Source organism: Eleutherodactylus coqui, chromosome 1 (genome assembly GCF_035609145.1).
Source record: "Eleutherodactylus coqui strain aEleCoq1 chromosome 1, aEleCoq1.hap1, whole genome shotgun sequence".
Lineage (NCBI taxonomy): Eukaryota > Metazoa > Chordata > Amphibia > Anura > Eleutherodactylidae > Eleutherodactylus > Eleutherodactylus coqui.
Window position 1 is genome coordinate 273,426,285 of NC_089837.1, and position 14,510 is coordinate 273,440,794.

Here is a 14,510-nt window from a genome sequence, read left to right on the forward strand (position 1 = left end):
CTGGGAACCGTTCCTGAGAGTCTGCCTGCTCCTCAGAATGTGTCATTGTAATGGAGTGAGGAGGCTGGGAGGAAGGAGGAGCAGCAGCCAGAGGATTCAGAGTTGCAGCAGTGGACGGCGCAGAACTCTGGGTGGACGATAGATTGCTGGATGCACTTTCTGCCATCCACGACAGGACCTGCTCACACTGCTCATTTTCTAATAAAGGTCTACCGCGTGGACCCATTAAATGTGAGATGAATGTTAGGACGCCAGAAACGTGCCTCTCTCCTAATCCCGCAGCAGTCGGCTGCGATAAACCTGGATCAGGAGCTCGGCCTGTGCCCACACCCTGACTTGGGCCTCCGCGTCCTCGGCCGCGTCCACGTCCTCTAGGCCTACCCCTACCCCTCAGCATGGTGTATTACCAGTAGTGCAGAAACAGAACGCTGTAATTAAATGTGCCGCTTATTGGCCTGTGGTTGGAGGCTGACTTCGCTTACGGAACACCAGGAAATAATTTTGCGTAAGCCTGCTGTAATACTTAGCTGGCTGCGTATGAATTAGGAGGACAACTACACCCAGCACAGACCCAGTACACTGAGGACGGTCACAGGCAGCCCAAACAGGCAGTCACAGGACGGTCACAGGCAGCCTCTGCACGGCCGATATACAAAAAAAAAAAAAGTGCAACACTGCAAAAAGCAGCCTCCACACTACTGCACACGGTCAGATGTGGCCCTAAGAAGGACCGTTGGGGTTCTTGAAGCCTAAAATACTCCTAACACTCTCCCTATAGCAGCTCCGGCACCAACAGCACTTTCCCTCATCTATGTCAGAATAAATCTGTGGCGAGCCGCGGGAGGGGCCGATTTTTATACTCGGGTGACACCTGATCTCGCCAGCCACTCACTGCAGGGGGGTGGTATAGGGCTTGAACGTCGCAGGGGGGACTTGTAATGCCTTCTCTGTCTTTCTATTGGCCAGAAAAGCGCGCTAACGTCTCAGAGATGAAAGTGAAAGTAACTCGAACATCGCATGGTACTCGTCACGAGTAACGAGCATCTCGAACACGCTAATACTCGAACGAGTATCAAGCTCGGACGAGTACGTTCACTCATCTCTAAGAGAGATCATTGATGATGACGGAGGGAAAGCAAATCTACTAAACAGTTTCTTCTCAAGTGTATTCACAAACAAAAAGGAAATGCCACACGAGATGCAGGGGAATAAAATGAACCGATCACAAAATATCTCATACCTAACGCAGGAGGAGGTGCGGAAGCGACTAAAGAAGACTAAAATTGATAAATCGCCGGGCCCAGATGTATTACACCCAAGGATATTAAGGGAACTAAGTAACGAGATAGCGAGGCCGCTATATCTAATATTTCTAGACACTATCAAGACCGGTGTAGTACCATTGGATTGGCGCATTGCCAATGTGGTTCCAATTTACAAAAAAGGGAGCAAAAGTGAGCCTGGTAACTACAGGCCAGTAAGTCTCACTTCAGTAACGGGAAAAATTTTCGAGGGGATTCTGAGAGACGCCATCGATGAGTACCTCAAGGAGAACAAGGGAATAACTCCTCACCAGCATGGATTCATGAAGGGTCGCTCATGTCAGACAAATCTGATCAGTTTCTACGATGAAGTAGGCTCTAAACTGGACCAGGGAGAATCTATTGATCTTGTATATCTGGACTTCTCTAAAGCCTTTGACACCGTGCCACATAATAGGCTAATATACAAAATGAGGCAGCTCGGACTGGGTGAAAACGTGTGTAAATGGGTAAAAAATTGGCTCAGAGATAGAAAGCAGAAGCTGGTAATAAATGGTTCGTACTCTGATTGGACCACAGTCGCTAGCGGGGTGCCACAGGGTTCAGTATTAGGCCCCACTCTGTTCAACATATTTATCAATGACCTGATAGAGGGGCTGCACAGCAAAATATCAATATTTGCAGATGACACAAAATTATACAATATAATTAATGCAACGGAGGACAATGTGCGGCTACAAACAGACCTGGATAAGCTGGGGGCTTGGGCAGAAAAATGGCAAATGAAGTTCAATGTTGAAAAATGTAAGACTATGCACATGGGCAGGAGAAACGGATGTCACCAATATTCACTTAATGGGGTACCACTAGGGAAAAGTGATATGGAAAAGGATCTGGGGGTACTAGTGGATTGTAGACTGAACTGGAGTAACCAATGCCAGTCAGCTGCTGCAAAGGCAAATAAAGTCTTGGGGTGCATTAAAAGAGGTATAGGGGCGAAGGATGAGAACATTATCCTTCCATTATATAAGGCACTTGTCAGGCCTCACATGGAATACTGCGTACAGTTCTGGTCACCGGTGCTCAGGAAAGATGTCACAGTGCTTGAGGGGATTCAAAGAAGGGCAACTAAACTAATACATGGAATGACGGGACTGGAATACCCAGAGAGGCTATCCAAATTGGGATTATTCACCCTGGAAAAAAGACGGCTAAGAGGTGATCAAATAACCATGTATAAGTACATGAGGGGACAATACAAGGATCTCTCCCAAGATCTGTTTACACCCAGGACCGCGACGGTAACATGAGGACATGCGCTACGATTAGAGGAAAGTAGGTTTCATCACCAACATTCTTTACTGTAACAGCAGTTAGACTGTGGAACTCTCTGCCGGAGGAAGTGGTGAAGGCAAAATCCATAGAGGAGTTTAAAAGGGGACTTGATGTCTTTCTGGAGAGGAAGGACATTATAGGATACAAGTCTTAGGTTAATTGTCAATCCGGGTATACAGGCAGGTAGTAACTATTAGGGGTTGATCCAGGGATCAGTCTGATTGCCATTAGGGAGTCAGGAAGGAATTTTTTCCCCAAAAGGGCTAAATTGATTTCTGCCCTTGGGGTTTTTTGCCTTCCTCTGGATCAACACAGGAGGATAGACAGGCTGGACTAGATGGACATTGTCTTCATTCAGCCTTACATACTATGTTACTATGTATTGACTTTCGCGCTAAAAAATCATGTGATTTTATTGCGGGTGACAACAATGCGTGATTTTTCTCAAGAGAAAGCATCGCTGATGCTCATAAATCACCTGAAAGCAATTGTGCAATTTCTCGCAACAAAATCATGATTGCCAGTGTGAAGGATCCCTAAAACAGGAAGGCAAAAGAGTGGAGGAATACTGTACAAAATTTAGACGGTGGGTTACAGTAAGACTGCTCTCACATATTGGTGTATTAAAATGCTGCGTTTTAAATGCAGCATTTTAACATGTTTTTAAATGGCGTTTTCAAATGTGTTCATCAGCATTTTTTAGCGCACCTCATCATTACAATGTGTCGAGGTGTATTAAAAAAAAGAGTTGATATACACAAAAACCGAGCAAACAGTGTTAAAAAATCGCATTATTAGAAACGCCACATTCAAATGCTTATCTAAGAAGCCCAATTCAAATAATTGGAGGCATTTTACAGCATCTAGTGCGTCGTTTGAAACATCATGCTAAACGCTGTAAAAAGCGTTGTGTGTGAGAGTGACCTTAGTGACTGCAATGACTTTGCTCTATGAAGTCAGTTTTGTTTACATGCCTCTGCGAAAATTTGTAATATTATGGTACAGTTTCCCTCACGTGTTTCTCTTAACCCCTCAGTGACCACTAGAGATGAGCGAATGTGTTCGGCCCCGCCCCTTTTCGCCCGAACACCGAACTTTGCGAGGAATTCTGTGCTCGGGCGAAAAAAGTTCGGGGGTCGCCGTGGCAGCGCGGGGGGGTGCGGCGGGGAGTGGGGGGGAGAGGGAGAGAGAGAGGGCTCCCCCCTGTTCCCCGCTGCTGCCGCCCGCGCCGCCGCGCCTCTCCCCGCCCCCCGGCGCCCCCCGAACCTTTACGCGCGAACACTGAAGTCCTCGGAAAAGCCGGTGTCCGGGTGCGTAAGTACTCTTTAAGAACACGTTCGCTCATCTCTAGTGACCACCCATTTGTGTTTTCATATCCTAGGTGTTTGGGCTTTATTCTACAGGTCCATTAAAACATGTCAACCCTGAAGAATAAAGCTGCGGGGTCTGGAGGGTGAAAGCTCCTTGCTATCGGCTACTGGAGGCTGTTGACAGCTTGGAGCTGTCATCGGGGCGTCGCTGTGTACGGTCCTCAATCATGTGATTGCTGTTATTTTACGAATAACGGCGATCAGGTGGAAGCTAAAAAATAAAGTTTAAAAAGTTAGTTTCATCTCCCCTCATGCATTCGATGGGTGAGAGGAGATGAAACTACCTACTAGAGGCCTCCGAGGATGTCCCTTAACGCCGTCATCCTACACGGACCTTTCCCCGACTTCTGCGCACCCGCTGGCAAAATGGCAAACACATGCACAGAAGCTGGGAAATTCAAAGTCTCCTTTCTACCAAAGGAAGCTAAGAGCTTGGACCAGTGACTGGAGGCTGCGTAATCGCTATTATCCAGTGGTATAAAAAAGTAGCTATCTACCTCATTCAGATCGCTACCTATAATGCCTACGTAATTTACAATAAGTCCCGGTGAATGCTCACCTTCCTGCTGTTGCATTTGCAGCTTGTTGGCTCTACATGTGAGCAAGGGAGCCTGGAATTTATTCAGTTGTGCCAAAGCGTATTCCCTACATTACAAGCCTAGTGGTGTGTCCTATAAGTAGTTTGGTGCTACAATGGGGGGGAATTGCTGAACACTGCCTTGCTGGTTCCCTGTCCTATTATTACTGACACAAAGTCCATACAAATCAGTACCATGAGGTTCTCTAGGGCAGAGAAGGACAGAAGAAAACTGTCAAGGCTGTGTTTGCATTATGCATTTACATTTTCTCCTAAAAAGATTTTGTTACTGCCTTTTAAAATAATGTGGGAGGGTATGTAGGCTTTTGTGGATTGTGGCACTGCAGCCACATGTTTTACATTTTGATTTAACCCACAGACTGGGTATTAATCACGTGTCTCTGAAGACCGCTGTAAGTATTTGCTTTCTAGATGGCAGTCCTTTATCAGAAATTTCTTCAAGATTTCACACCCCTGAACTTAAGGTAACATTGAGATTTTTTTTCAGTTTGTTCATTTTACCTCTTATCTTGTTATTTTGGTTATACTTCATTGGCTCTCCATAACCCAATATGTACAGAAAAGTGTCTTAATTACTTTATTTGTGTCACAGACACTAGTCTCCTCTGCATGTCCTATTCTCATCCATTTTCATGGAGAAAAATAGCACACGCAACATGTAGAGTCCACGAATATCAGAGAGCACATGAACCTGGTGTTCCTGTGCTGTACAATACAAATTGCACCCAAGTTTCTAATGCACAACTCACATAAGGCTTTCTGAATACAGCTTATTGCTTTTTCCCCACAGGCAATTTTCATGTCTGTGTACTGTCTGTATTTTCAATTGATTACACATGGACAGCACCTATTACAGTCAATGTGTTACTTTAATGTGGACTGATGGCTCATGTAAGCAAATTGCAGCATGTACTATTCTAATCTGATTTTTGTCTGTGCCTGTTCTGTTTTCACGGATCATTGCTAAACAATGCTAAAAAACTTAGGCCTCCTTCTATTTGTTTGAATGTGAGAAAAAATGGATGACATAGAAATAAAAAATAGGACACTGTAGTCATGTGACATGAAAGGTACTGGAAGAGAGTGTATATCTCACCCAGATGCCTAGCCGAGGATGAGATGAAAATCCAGCACACGACTTCTTCAGTATTGGTGTGTCTTGATGCCACCGGAACTAGGGGTTTGACAGGGCTTCCATGTAGGAACGCCCCTGTCAAATCCCTAGCTGTCGATTGCCGCAAGATGTAAAAGTCCTGGAAGATCCTACCGGCATCAGTGAATGTAGAGTGTGCAGTGCTGTGCGTGTGGCAGCCGTTACTCACTGTGGCCTTCCAGCCTCACTGAGTCACAGGTACCCCCAGCGCTGTATGGCCTCCGTGCTATGTTCCTCCTGTGTTACTGTGGCGGTACTTGCATCTACCGGGGGTCTCAGTATGTATTTACAACAACGCCTTGTCGGCACTTAATGCTGCACTGCCAGTGAAGTAGCTTAATGGCACAGTGGTGGTGGGGCCGGGTACCTGCAACGGTGTCCGCTGTATGATTTTTCCATATATCGTTAGTGGGCTGCCAGGAACTGCAGCCCATCCAGCTCAACTACTAATCACTGATAGGGGGCGTCACCCCCCTGGCAATCTTGACTCCACCAGGATTTCCTGGTGGCGTCAAGATACACTAATACCGGCTTCTTCTTGGGGCCCAGTTAGCTTGGCTGTTTCAACTGAACTCCTATCTGGGACATAAAGGACTACAATTAGAGATAAGCGAGTATACTCACTAAGGCTAACTACTAGAGCGAGTAGTGCCTTAGTCGAGTATCTGCCGGCTCATGTCTAAAGATTCGGGTGCCGGCGGAGGGTCGGGAGCGGCAGGGGAGAGTGGGGAGGAACGGAGGGGAGATCCCTCTCTCCCTCCCCCCCCCCCCCCACAGCTCCCCCCTGCTCAACGCCGCCCCTCACCTGCCACCCGCGTCGGCAGCCGAATCTTTAGAGACGAGCAGGTAGATACTCGACTAAGGCACTACTCGCTCGAGTAGTTAGCCTTAGTGAGTATGCTCGCTCATCTCTAACTACAATCCCAGGAAATCTGGGTCAGAGCCTGAGAGTGAAGCCAAGTCCACTGTGAACTTCTGGTTATTTGCTGATGTTTTATTTTTGTTGATTGCACAAAGTTTATGTGCTGCAACTGACTGTTTTCCACTGATATTCTGTTGCTAGAATAAAATAAAGCTGGATTAATCACTACCACTTCCTTTTCCACTATTTGGACTGTCATGCAGACTTCTGGATTCAGGCATTTCTTGATCAGGTGAAAAGTTTTCCCTTGTCAAGGGCCTGTCAGTTGACAAGCGTGTATGCTTATCCGTGATGATCCCCCCAGCAGCACTAAACACAATCTCTGACAAGATGCTGGCAGCAGGGCAGGCTAGTACCTCCAGTGCATACAGCGCAAGTTCGTGCCACATGTCCAGCTTTGACACCTAATAGTTGTATGAAGCAGAGGCATCACGGAGGACGGTGGTACGGTCGGCTATGTACTCCCTCACCATCTTTTTACAGTGCTCCCTTCGACGCAGTCTTGACTAGGGAGTGGTGTCTCAGTCTTGCTGGGGAGCCATAAAACTGGCAAAGGCCTTGGAGAGTGTTCCCCTGCCTGCGCTGGAAATGCTGCCTGATCCCCGCGCCTCCCTGCTAGTTGGCCCTGCATCTTCTACCACTAGCACTGACAGATGGGAAGTTTAGCATCACTTTTTCCACCAGGGCCCTATGGTATTGCATCACTCTCGTACCCCTTTCTTCTACCGTGGGTTGAGAAGGGTGTACACCTAGTAATCCCTGTTGGCAAGAATGTGTCTTACGCGTGGGTCACAGAAAAGGCAGCCTAACATGAAGTCAGCCATCTGTGCCAAGTACACAACACATCGCTGTCCTCACTAAGAGGATGCTCATCCTCCTCCTACTCTTCAGCCCATACATGCTGAACAGATGAGAGGCAAGCAGCATGGGTACCCTCTGCAGTGTGGCCAGCAGTCTCTTCCCCCTCGCCCTCACCCTCCTCCTCCTCCAAAACCCGCTGAGATATAGATGTGAGGGTGGTCTGGCTATCAAGCGACATACTGTAATCCCCCATCTCCTCTTCTAACCGCAAAGCGTCGGCCTTTATGCTTATCAGCGAACTTCTCAGCAGTCAAAGCAGTGGGATGATAACGCTAATGATGGCTGCATCGCTTCTCACCATTTAGATAGACTTCTCAAAGCTTCCGAGGACCTGGCAAATGTCGGCCATTCATGCGCACTCCTCTGTAAAGAACTGTGGAGGCTGAATACTACTATGCCGCCCATGTTGCAGCTGGTATTCCACAAGTGCTCTACGCTGCTCGTGCAGCCTGGCCAACATTTGCAGCGTAGAATTCAAACAGCATCCGTGGTGGACTTGCGGAAATGTGCGCACACGTGGCGTACCTTGCCGAGCAGGTCAGACAAGTGGGGGTAGTTTTTCAGAAACCGCTGAACCACCAGATTGAAGACGTGCACCAGGCATGGCACGCGTGTGAGGCTGCCAAGCTGCAGAGCTGCCACCAGGTTATGGCCGTTGTCACAAACGACCATGCCTGGTTGGAGGCGTAGCGGCGAAAGCCAAAGGTCAGTCTGCTCTGTATGACACTGTAACAGCTCGAGGGCTGTGTGCCTCTTGTCACCTAAGCTGATTAGTTTCAGCACGGCTTGCTGACGCTTGCCCACCGCTGTGCTGCCGTGTGCTACCGACTGCTGGCGACGTGCTCACACTTCGCAATTGAGAGGTGGAGGTGGCAGAGGAGGAGGAGGGGGGTTTGGAGGAGGTGGTATAATACATTGCAGATACCAGCACCGAGGCAGTGCCTGCTATTCTTGGTGTGGGTAGGACGTGAGCGGTCCCAGACTCTGACTTGGTCCCAACCTTCACCAAGTTCACCCAATGTGCTGTCAGGGAGATATAGTGGCTCTGCCCGCCAGTACTTGTCCACATGTCCGTCATTAAGTGGACCTTCACACTAACTGCGTTGTTGAGGACACGGGTAATGTTGCAGGAGAAGTGCTGGTGTATGGCAAGCCTGTACGGCAGCATCTCCAGGCAGATTAATTTGGCAATGTGCACGTTTAAAGCTTGTGCATGCGGTGGACGGCGGTGTATTTGCGCTTTCGCTCCAACACTTGTGTTAGTGAAAGCTGAACGCTGCGCTGGGAGACATATCTAGAGGCCGTGAAGGACGGTGGAGGTGGGGTGTGGGTGCAGGCTGGGAGATGCTTGTCCCTGCATCCTGGGAGGGGGATTGGATCTGTGTGAAAGGTTGTGGTACAGGGAAAGTGGCAGTGGTGTGACCCGGAGGCGGTGAATGGCCTACCTCCCACCTTGTGGGGTGCTTGGCCATCATATGCCTGCGCATGCTGGTGGGGTGAGGCTGGTAGTGGTGGCTCCCCGGCTGATCTTGGTGCGGCACAGGTTGCACACCACTGTTTGTCGATCGTCTGCGCTCTCACTGAAAAAGATCCCCACCTTTGAACATTTAGCCCTCTGCACAGAGCCTTGCCACAAGGGGGTGCTGTGGGAAACAGTTGGGGGATTCTTTGCTCCTTTTTCTGGAGTGACGATGCTGGGAGGAAGAAGGAGCAGCCAGAGGATTGAGTTGAAGTCCCTAGTCTGGGAGTAGTGGACTGTGTAGAAGACTGGGTGGCCGATACATTGCTGGACTCTTTATCTGCCATCCACGACAGGACCTGCTTGCACTGCTCTTATTGTAATAAAGGTCTACCACGCGGACCCGCAAATTGTGATAGGAAGCTGGAGAGTGTAGGGACTTGGCACTCTCCTAATTGCTCAGCAGCCAGCTTTGATGCACCCCGCTCCGGACCTCGGCCTGCGCCCACACCCTCACTTGGACGCCCGCGTCCACATCCTCGACACTTACCCCTACTCCTCATGTCGGATTAAGGATAGCGCAGGGGCAAAATAAATTACACCACCGTACTGCACTGAGAACTGTGGCTAATTTACCCCACACAGATACCGGAGGCTCTATGCTGTGATCGGAAAAAAATAAACCGCTGTCTTGTATTGATACCGAGGGGTCATTTACCGCTGAAATAGATTTGTATATAATAGAGAGGCTGTATGGAGTGGGAGAAAACTAGAAAGCCAGTGGATACTGCTGGTAACTGCGGCAACTTCACCGCATCCAAGCAAAGGGTATTGTGAGGTGCTCTGCACAGAGGGCAGAAAGCTATGCAGCCAGTGGATAGTGCTGATAACAAGCGCAACTTCACCGCACCCAAGGAAAGGGTATTGTGCGACGCTCTGCACAGGGGCAGAAAACTATACAGCCAGTGGACAGTGCTAATATCTGCGGCAACTTCACCGCACCCAAGAAAAGGGTATTGTGAGATGCTCTGCACATTAGCAGAAAGCTATACAGCCAGTGGATAGTGCTAATAACTGCAGCAACTTCCCCGTACCTAAGAAAAAAAGGGTATTGTGTGACGCTCTGCCCAGGGGCAGAAAGCTATAGAGCCAGTGAACAGTGCTAATATCTGCGGCAACTTCACCACACCCAAGGAAAGGGTATTGTGTGATGCTCTGCACAGGGGCAGAAAACTATACAGCCAGTGGACAGTGCTAATAACTGCAGCAACTTCACCGCACCCAAGGAAAGGGTATTGTGAGTCGCTCTGCCCAGAAGCAGAAAGCTATACAGCCAGTAGATAGTGCTGATAACAAGGGCAACTTCACCGCAACCAAGAAAAGGGTATTGTGCGATGCTCTGTGCAGGGGAAGAAAGCTATACAGCCAGAGAACAGTGCTAATAACTGCGGCAACTTCACCGCACCCAAGGAAAGAGTATTGTGCGACGCTCTGCACAGGGGCAGAAAACTATACGGCCAGTAAATAGTGCTAATAACTGTGGCTACTTCACCCAAAACATGGAATGCTATCTGTAAAATGCTGTTCTGCAGTGGGCCAGGAAATATTTGCGTACTACTAAGCGATGAGAGTGAGCCCTCTGCCTAAGGCACTGCACACATAGAACGGTATAGCTGCAATGATCTGCAGTGGGTCAGGAAAAAATTGCATAGTATTTAGCGATAAGAGTGAGCCCTCTGCTTAAGGCACCGCACACATAGGACGGTATAGCTGCAATGATCTGCAGTGTCCCAGGAAATATTAGAGTACTGCTTAGCGTTGAGACATTTGCCTAATGCACTGCAGACTGAGAATACTGTAGCTGTGTTTTTCTGCAGAGAGATAGATGTTTTTAAAAATCCAAATTGGTGCACTACTGCTCCCAGCCAGCCACAACTGTAATGCACACGATGAGCAGTAGCCCTAAGAAGGACTGTTGGGGTTCTTGAAGACAGGATCCTACTCAAACACTTTCCCTATATAAGCAGCTCTTTCCTTCAACTCTGCCTAATGCACTGCAGACTGAGAATGCTATAGCTGTAATGCTCAGCAGAGTGATAGATGTTTTTAAAAAAAACTAATTGGTGCACTACTGCTCCCAGGCAGCCACAACTGTAATACACACAAAGAGGAGTAGCCCTAAGAAGGACCATTGGGGTTCTTGAAGACAGGATCCTACTCTAACACTTTCCCTGTATAAGCCTCAGCACTTTCCATAACCACTGCCAGCATGCGTCTGAGGCGAGCCGCAGGCGGGACCAGTTTAAGTACTCGGTGGTCACCTGATCGGCCCAGCCACTCACTACTGTGGGGGGGATGGCTGGCACATCACAGCAGGAAGTGGTAATGCCTTCCCGGCATGTTTATTGGCTAGAAAATGGCACTAAACATGCGGGGAAGGGAAATGCAATTGACTCGAGTACTGCGTGGTGTTCGTCTCGAGTACGAGCATCTCGAGCACCCTAATATTCGAACGAGCACCAAGCTTGGACGAGTGTGCTCGCTTATCTCTAATCTTTACGTCACCAGGAAGTCCTGGTGGAGACAAGACTGATTGGCTGGTGACGCCCCCTGAAGCTAATTGGCTGGAGAGAAGGCTCGGCTGTAGGTCCTGGCAGGTAACTATAATAATCCCGTCCCCTGTTAATAGTGATTTTCGCCCCTTCATTTTCTTCCCCGGCCCTCTAATCCCCGATCCTGGTTTGCCGTCCTGGCTCCCCAGCTGTTATTACAGCTCCCCACAGCTGCACTTTGTTCCTCGGCTCTCTAATCCCCACTCCAGCTTTTTGGTCCCCAGTGCAGTATGCTCTGTAGTCCCCGGCCGTGTGCTTCCCACTGCAGCTGTTAATGTCACCTGGCGTTCTGTGCAGTTCCCCAGCTGTTAATGCAGATCCCCGCACCTGTGTTTTCTTCCCCCACCCTGTAATCCCCACTCCTGCAGTTTGTTCCCCAGTGCTGTGGTCCCCGCTACTGCTCTTTAGTCAGCGCCCCTGTGCTCCCCGCTGCAGCTGTTTATCTCACCAGCCGTTCTGCGCCACTGCTTGAGATCACCGCTGAGATTCTGAGTTTTCTCCTGTGCGGCACTGCTTTTCCTGATGTCTGCTGACAGGCCACGTGACATCTCCCGTCCCGGCTTCTCGGCCATTATGTGTATTGATTGTTGGCTGCAGTGGATGGTTAGGGTTAGGGAAGATATTCCTTTTAGCTTTACATAATTAGTTGTACATGCTTCCATGTTACAGCTGTAACATGGAAGTATTTACTACTAATAATGTAAGGCTTAAAGGAAAATCATCCCTAACCCTAACCGTCCACCACAGCCAACAATCAATACACACTCTGCTGCTAGGACCTTTGTGACATCAGCCAATCGGGAGCTAGGGGTGTGACAGGGGCTTTCCTCCTGTCAAACCCCTAGCTTCCGGTGGCATCAAGATACAAGAATACCCTCTCCATATACCCCCAGCTAAGTATATGGTTAAGAAAATCCTTGTTTCTAAAGACTTATCTTGTAGATTGACAGGTTTATGGTCCAGAGGAAAAAGTATTGCGAACCAGTAAGAAATATCCAAGCTCATAGTTTGGAAAAAGTCTTCCATAAAGCAAATCTGGGTAAGATCAGGATTAAGGGTACTTTGGCCTACCCTCAAGGAGATAATATTTCAATCAAGAGAATAACTCCTGTTGCATTGGTATCTTCTCACTTCTAATATATTGGGGCAGTTGCCAGGCAACTATTTCCGTAGCTGAACTGTTGGACTGAATCAACTGACCACTTTCTCAGTCTACCTCAATAGGGAAGAGTTACTGTTTTTTTTAGCTGCAGCAGTGTGTGCAGTGACAATCTTGTTAATCTGTTATCCTTTTTTAGCACCTATTTCTGAGTTCAAGTATTGCTTTTTCAATTACCCTTTGGGGTTATGTCTAGTCAAGTCTGTGCTTCTTATTTGTATCGATCTCCCTTGCTTTTTTCCAGTATCATTTGCTTAGTCTCTTGTCTGGGCCTGTGTGCCCTCAGGAACGTGTAGACCTACTGTAGTCTGAGTATTCTTAGGAGGTATAGTAGATGGCTACATAGGGACAGTGGTGTTGGTGTGAGTCATAGCATTAGGAAGAGATCAGGGAACAGATATGAGTTCCCTAGGGACAGCGTTTGTTCATGTTTGCTGTTTTGGCTCCATCATCTACTCTAGTCTCCACTGACAGTGTCATTATATTCATCTCTATCATCCTGTACCATCATCCTCTGCCACTGCCATTTAATGATCATTATCCATTTCAGTTTTTATGTTATTGTTTTCTTGTGACATCCAATTTTACATTTTTCAGCCTGCATCATTAAAATTAGGTCTTACTTTTTCATGTAAAAGGACTTGTTCAGTGTTATATTGATAGCTGTTGCTAACATCAGTTATAGATTTATAAATACTGATGTTGGTAAAAATATATAACTATCTGTCAGGACTCGAACCAAGAAGCTCCAGGGCTCCAGGTGGCGGCTATTCAGCTATTCGCTGGATAGCTCCTATGCTGAACCTTGTTCTTGTCCCTTGCACCTGCAAATCCAGTTCCTGTTTTCCTGATTGGCTCCACCCTGTTTCCTAGATTGGACACCATATTAAAACCTGGCCTTGTACTCCCTTCCAGGCGGAATTATTGTGCCCTCAGACTTTAGTCAAGCTCTGCTACCTGCCTCTCTATACTACTATTACTTTTCGTGTGTACTGACATCTGGCTTCAATTGACCAGGCTACCTGCCTGCCCCTCTATACTACTATTGCTGTTCCTTTGTACCAACCTGTGGCTGACAGAACATACTGACGGCTCCCAACTTCCCATTGCCTATGATTGCTATTACAAGTGATAAGGCATTGCAGTTCTTAAGTCCTACAATGCATTATCCTAGTGATCATAGCTGCTATGGTTCAGGTCCCCTCCATGGACATAAAAAGTGTAAGGAAACAAAAAAATTGTGTAAAACACCATGTAAAAATACCAAAAAAAACCTTCTTTGCTCATTTTCCCTATTTGTATAAAAAATTTTAAAATTAAAAAAAAAAAACCCACAAATTTGGAATCATCATGTCTGTAATGACCTGTACTATAATTTGAGCACAGTATTTATCCTTGTCAGCAAAAAAAAGCATAAAAAAGGAGACAAAGTGCTTATTTTGTTCATTTTACCCCACCCCTGTAAAGAGCAATAAAACTGATCAAAAAGGCCATATGTACTCCAAAATGTTACAAATTAAAAACTGCAGCTCATGATGCAAAAAGCAAGCCCTCACAGAGCTCCCTTCTTGGAAATATAAAAAAGTTATGTGACTTTGAATACAACAATATTTTAAAAAATCACTGTAATAGTACTGACCCACAGAAAAATGTATTTGTGTTATTTATGCTGTGTGGTTGATGGTGTAAAAAACTAAAATAAGTAAAAAACAATGGCAGAATTGATGTTTTCTCTCGCTGCTCTCAAAAAAAAGTTTTACAATACATTATATGCACATA

General features: G+C 47.2%; 1 protein-coding gene across 1 annotated transcript in view; it reads right to left on the reverse strand.

The window, feature by feature from the left end:
* Positions 1–14,510, reverse strand: part of GRM4 (glutamate metabotropic receptor 4) — a gene marked incomplete at its 5' end in the record, with an annotated part of 207,103 nt that overhangs the window by 155,362 nt on the left and 37,231 nt on the right. The window lies entirely within an intron of this gene.